The sequence below is a fragment of the Aegilops tauschii genome, chromosome 7 (assembly GCF_002575655.3).
Source record: "Aegilops tauschii subsp. strangulata cultivar AL8/78 chromosome 7, Aet v6.0, whole genome shotgun sequence".
In the NCBI taxonomy this organism is placed as follows: Eukaryota; Viridiplantae; Streptophyta; class Magnoliopsida; order Poales; family Poaceae; genus Aegilops; species Aegilops tauschii.
Window position 1 is genome coordinate 560,850,583 of NC_053041.3, and position 6,557 is coordinate 560,857,139.

Here is a 6,557-nt window from a genome sequence, read left to right on the forward strand (position 1 = left end):
TACCTTGGTTCTCAGAAACTGAGGGAAATACTTATGCTACTTTGCTGCATCACCCTTTCCTCTTCAAGGGAAAACCAACGCAGTGCTCCAGAGGTAGCAGACGTCAAGGCATTCTTGGAAGTGATCAAGCGAGTGACAACATCATGGTTGTGTGTGCAGTTGAAGGAGAACGCCTTCATCATGGCAGAGTGAGCCTTACCGATATAACGAGCAAAACACCCAAAGGACATAGAGCTGGCAGGAGTAGGATGAGACCTAGCAGCAGTCCTACAAGCAGGGGCAGACTTGGAGGCACCCTTTGGAGCAAAATCGTTGGCCATGTGAGGAGGAATAATCCACTTCTCATGCAGATGAGTGCAGACAAGAGAGAATGGAGCCACAATCTCAATAAGAGCCTGAATGAATGGAGCATGAGGGAAGGCACGCTTATAGTGAAAGCTAGCAAGACGTATTTCATGCCATAGGAAATGAGGAACATTGATCTTGCCTTTGGGAGACTCATGGAGGCGAGACATAAGATCAATGCAATAACTATTGCAAGATCCCTTGTCACCCATCTTAGTATAGATGGTACGGATAATACATTGGTAGATGATGTATTAAGGAGATCTCTAAATAGAAACTTGATTCAGATCCTTCATCTTTTCCTCCTCAGTGTGATCATCAAGCTCCTTAAGAAGATAGCCACAAGCCTCAACGGCTTTTGGTTTGTGATTTGGGTCATCTTTATGGATCTTGAATCCAATGTCCGAAAACCCAAGAGTAGCGACAAACTGAGCATAAGTGGTAGTGAGCTCGGTGTCAGAGGTCATCCAGGTGACAAGACTTGTTAGGAGCAAAGAAGCAAGTGGCATAAAACTGATGGATAGCAGCCTGGTTAAAATCATGTTGAAATGCACATGGAGCAGCAAGACCGGATGACTCAATGAGCTCAATGTCACCCGGGTACTTCACGGGATGTTTCCAAATATGTGGTAAGTCAATGAAGTGGTGCAGAGAGAGACCCTTTGGGAGGACAACAGAGGTTTAGATATCTATCTGAATATTTGTGCGAAAACGTTGACCCAGAGAGTCTTGAACCACCTCAAATTGATCAACATCACGCCGGAACTTAAGATATGCAGGCTTGGGCACGTTGGCGAAATCCTTGAGGACACGCCCATGAAGTTGAGGAGCCTCAAGAGGTATGTGACGACCATATGCATGCGGCTGATCGGGAGGAGGAGCAGGCATGTGGGTGGCCCTTCGAGAACCGCGGGGGCTGGACGAGAACACCACTTGTGCACCACGCTCCTCTTCTTCCATCTCTTCTTCATAGTCAGAGCCCTCGACAGAGGAGGACTCCTCGATCACATGATGTTTCCCAGCATGCTTGCGCGGACGCAGCTCCTCTTGAGAGTCATCAGAACCACCACGACGGGAGGCTGAAAACAAGGAGAAGAACATGGACAAATCATAGTGAGCCCTTGGCACGAACGGAGACGGAGACGATGAAAATTGGAACCGAAAGGACATAAATTACCGCGAGCAGAGGTACCCCCGGCATCCTTGCGAGCGGTGTGCTTGATTTTCACCATCGAGGGATGAACCTCACCTAAGAGATTATCCAAGAGAGGAAAAAATGGGATCACTACCGTGTACACGAACGAGTGACGGAGACAAGAGAAAAATGAGGAACCAGGCAGGAGGGGTACCAGATCAGGACGAGGGGCGACCGAGAGGAGGCAGGGGGCGCGTGGCCAAACGGCTCCCCCAGCGACGACGAGGGAGAAATCACCCCCTGGCGGCGCGGTGGCGGATACAGTCGCAGGGTGGGGGGGAAAGGATAGGGCAAACCACCCAGACAGCCCGACCTCGAAGAATTTATATGGGCCGCAAACGTCATCGGACGACCGACAGAGGTCGGACGTCCGGGCACTGGTGGACATGCCAGGCGACGGCCGACCGAAGAATCTCGGGCGTCCGATACTTGGGGAGTAATTTGGTCTATGCACGAATTCTGCACAACAAACCGGACATCCGAGTGACGCCGGACGGCCGAAAGTTGTGACTCATCGGATGTCCGAAAACCGTCGGACGACCGTGGGCAAAAAGGTTTGACAGACAACACATAGAAATGTCTAGATGAACCAAAATACAAGAATGGGTAAATGACAAAATTATATGGGCAATCAGTCATGAAAGATACCACATGATGAGCAACTAGACACACATGTTATGAACCCCAAGCATGATTGGACATCCCCTCCTTTGAGGAGAGTCGGTGACCAAAGGCCACCGTGTGTGAGTATAAGTGTCGTGATGCCGCGAAGATATTGTCCTTGGGCTCAATGACACTACTCCATCATTTAAAGTACCGTAGTTCGAAGAACATGATAACTTTGAGAGTGTTTGTTCTTTTTATGCATTATATAGGGTGAGAGTACTCATGAGTTTAGTGTCCCCCCCCTAAACATATGCCTACATCTAAACAAGACATGAAGTAAATGCATGGATGGGTACTAGATTTCACATAATGTTGTCAAGCTCCAAGATACCAAGTTCACGCCTAAGTTGACAAAACCTTGCTTCATCCAATGGCTTGGTGAAAATGTCCGCAAGTTGCATATCTGTACCAACATGAGCAATATCAATGTCACCCTTCTCCACATGATCTCTATAGAAATGATACCTAACATCAATGTGCTTGGTGCGAGAATGATCTTGGGATTCTCAGCAATATTGATGGCACTTTCATTATCACATAGAAGAGGCACATTTCTATAGGTGATACCGTAATCCTTCAAAGTTTGCCTCATCCATAGTAATTGAGTTGCATAACTGGCGGTTGCAATGTATTTGGCTTTGGCGGTGGAGAGGGCAACACAATTTTGTTTCTTCGAGGACCAACTTACCAAGGAGCGTCCAAGAAATTGACATGCACCGGAGGTGGACTTCCGTCCCTCTTTGTCTCCCGCCCAATCCGCATCCGTGTACTCAATGAGTTCAAACTTAGCATCCTTGGGGTACCATAGACCCAACTTTGGGGTGTGAACAAGGTATCTAAGAATATGCTTAACCGCCTTATGATGACTTTCCCTAGGGGAAGCTTGAAATCTAGCACACATGCATACACTAAACATGATGTCTGGTCTAGATGCACAAAGATAGAGTAATGAACCAATCATAGAGTGGTAAATAGATGGGTCAAAAGGGATATCGTTTGTGTCTTCAGTGAGTACATTTTTTGTTGGCATGGGTGTCTTATATGGACTAGCATTAGACATGCCAAACTTCTCTAGAATATCCTTGAGGTATTTTGCTTGAGACAAGGAAATTCCTTCTTGAAATTGTTGAATTTGGAATCCGAGAAAGAACTTCAAGTCAGCATTGAGTGACATTTCAAAATTCTTGGTCATGGAGGTCGCAAATTTCTTGCACAAATGAATGTTAGGAGAACCAAAAATGATATCGTCCACATAGATTTGGCATAGGATCAAATCACCCTTGTCCCTCTTAGTAAAAAGAGTGGGATCGATCACCCCTCTCACAAAACCATCGTCGAGTAGAAACTTCTTAAGATGATCATACCAAGCACGAGGTCCTTGTTTGAGGCCATACAAAGCCTTATGAAGTTTATACACATAGTCTTTGTTATCGGGATCAACGAACCCAGGTGGTTGTGATACATATACTTCCTCTTGTAGAGGACCGTTAAGGAAAGAACTCTTCACATCCATTTGATGTAATGTAAAACAATTGAAAGCATCATAGGCAGGTAAGATGCGAATAGATTCAAGACGGGAAACGGGAGCAAAGGTCTCACCAAAGTCCAAACCTTCAACTTGTGAGTACCCTTGTGCCACTAACCTTGCCTTGTTGCGGATGATTATACCATTCTCATCTTGCTTGTTCTTGAAAATACATTTTGTTCCAATGACATTGTGTTCCGTAGTTGCTCTGTTGACTAATGACCACACTTGTTTGCACTTAAAACTATTCAAATCTTTTTGCATAGCAACGAGCCAATCATTGTCCATCAATGCATCTTGTACCTTGAGTGGCTCAACACTAGAGACAAACGAGAAATGAGCACAAAAGTTTTTCAATTGTTTACGAGTGACTCTACCTTCCGATATGCCGATAAGAATTTTATCAACATCAACACGACCGGCCACTCGAGGCATGATGGAGGTTAGGGTTTCGCGAGGTTCAACTTCATGTCCATCATCCACATCCTCAACATATGGATCATTTATGTGTGGTGGAAGATCTTCTTCTTCATATTGCATTTGTTGAGGTTCATCATCAATGAATACACTTTCTTGTTCTTTCTCTTGGTGATGAACTTGTTCTTGAATATGATCATGATGAGGGACTTGATCATCTTCTTGTACTTGAACTATGGGCATCAATTGAGCAATAGGATCTTGTGGTTGTATGGGTGTCACGACCGGTTTTTCAATAAAATAATTATTGAGAAACCAATCCCTGTTACGGACCAGCGAGGAAGAATTCCTTCTCACTGATAGACAATACATTGGTCACAGAAGAAAAAGTACCAGGAGTACTAAATATAATACAAAGTTGAGCAGAGACTGCCCAACAATTTATTACATACACGCAGATAAAACAACGCGGCGGATCGGGTGGCAAACTACTAACTCACGATAAAAAAACGGTGGTGGAAATATCATCGCGAAGCGAGTGACATGATTCCAGAATACTACAACTCTTCGAGCGTCGGAGTGAGGCTCGAGAAGACTTATTGCGGGTGGCGGAAGCGTAAACGATACAAGTGACCAATATCCGGGATTGCGCAGGACTGACTGGGACTCCTCTAGGCATCGGACGCGCTATCAAACTCTTCATCCAAGAGATCGCCTTCGTCAACATCTGGCCAAATCAACAAGCCAGGTGAGTACTATGAAAGTACTCGCAAGACAGTTCGGTCATAAGGTATAACAAATGCAAACATGAAGCACATGAATAAGTTAACCAGTGCGATCAGACACAGAGATAATAAATACTGGGTGCCAAGCGAGGGTCTGAATGACGCCTCGAGCGGAAACTGCAGAATAGTAATACTGGTGCCAAACGAGTGTCTGAAAGACTCCTCGAGAGGAAAATGCGGAATAATAATACAGCTGCCAAACGAGTGTCTGAAAGACTCCTCGAGAGGAAAATGCGGAATAATAATACAGGTGCCAAACGAGTGTCTGAAAGACTCCTCGAGAGGAAAATGCGGAATAAAAATACAGGTGCCAAACGAGTGTCTGAAAGACTCCTCGAGCGGAAAATGCAGAATAATAATGCCACAGTCGGGCGTCGGGGCGACGCCACATAAAGGGCTTATAACAGAAAGTAAAGACAGTGCATGCCGCAGTCGGACGTCTGAGCGACATCACATAAAGGGCTTATATCGAAGGTGAGAAATGAGTACACGCCACAGTCGGACGTCTGCGCGACGTCACATAAAGGGCTTATATCACAACTCATTAATACAATAGCTCGGAGACATAAATTATCACAAGCATGAGACACAAAATAAAGTTAGTCCATCAACTGGAATAACAATAAATCTGAGATTTTACCGCTTGAGCTTGTTCACCGGGGGCAAGATTTTCACACGGATAGATTTGGATGTAAAGTCTACATTACTGATCATGGGTACGATGATTTGGAAAGAATTGACTCTGCATAGTTTGTACTTAACCACAGCCAACGGATTTCAGTAGTCACGGGGACTAGTTCCGTCTACGGTGTTCTGGAAGGAACACGTCTAACAAGTACACACCCAATTTAACCATCCGAAGCCAGGGATCACCCTCGGGAACATTCAGGAAAAACCCTGAGTCGGGGAGGCTACAACCTCGCGTAGCATGGGATCAAATTTCTATACGCGCGCTATAAGGGGGTGCCCCCCCTCTCGGTCCCAACCGGAAACACCCATGCCCCCTGACCGGATGACTGGCTTTAATCCTGGGCCAAGGTACCATCATCCCGGCCTCTCTGTTTGGTGTGTACACGGAAAGAGGTTACCAACTTACTAAACCGCATCCCTGGCAATGAGACATGTGGTAGCACGGAAAGGGGAAAGGACGATAACACGGCTCCAACCATGTTAACGTCGGAAAAGTCGGATGACACAAGGCTGGCATGCTACAACAGTACCACCTTGCTGCCCTTCATGTCACCACATGATTAGGCCACCTCTCATCAGAGGTCATCGCAACTTTGGAACATGCGGGAAAAGATCGATAACGTGGCTCCAACCACGTTAACGTCGAAGAAAGTCGGATGACGCAAGGCTGGCATGCTACAACAGTACCACCTTGCTGCCCTTCATGTCACTACATGATTAGGCCACCTCTCATCAGAGGTCATCGCAACTTCGGAACAACCGGGTCATTGCCTTACAAGCAACGAGGTACTTATCGACACTCACATGCCACGCACAAACTTTCACATGAACATGCAAAACATCTGCCATATCAAATGTTCAAACATGCTTGCCTGGTTCGGAGAAGTCGGAGTCTAGCTCGGCGAAGTTCGCGGCTCCGTCCCCTCTCCCGGAA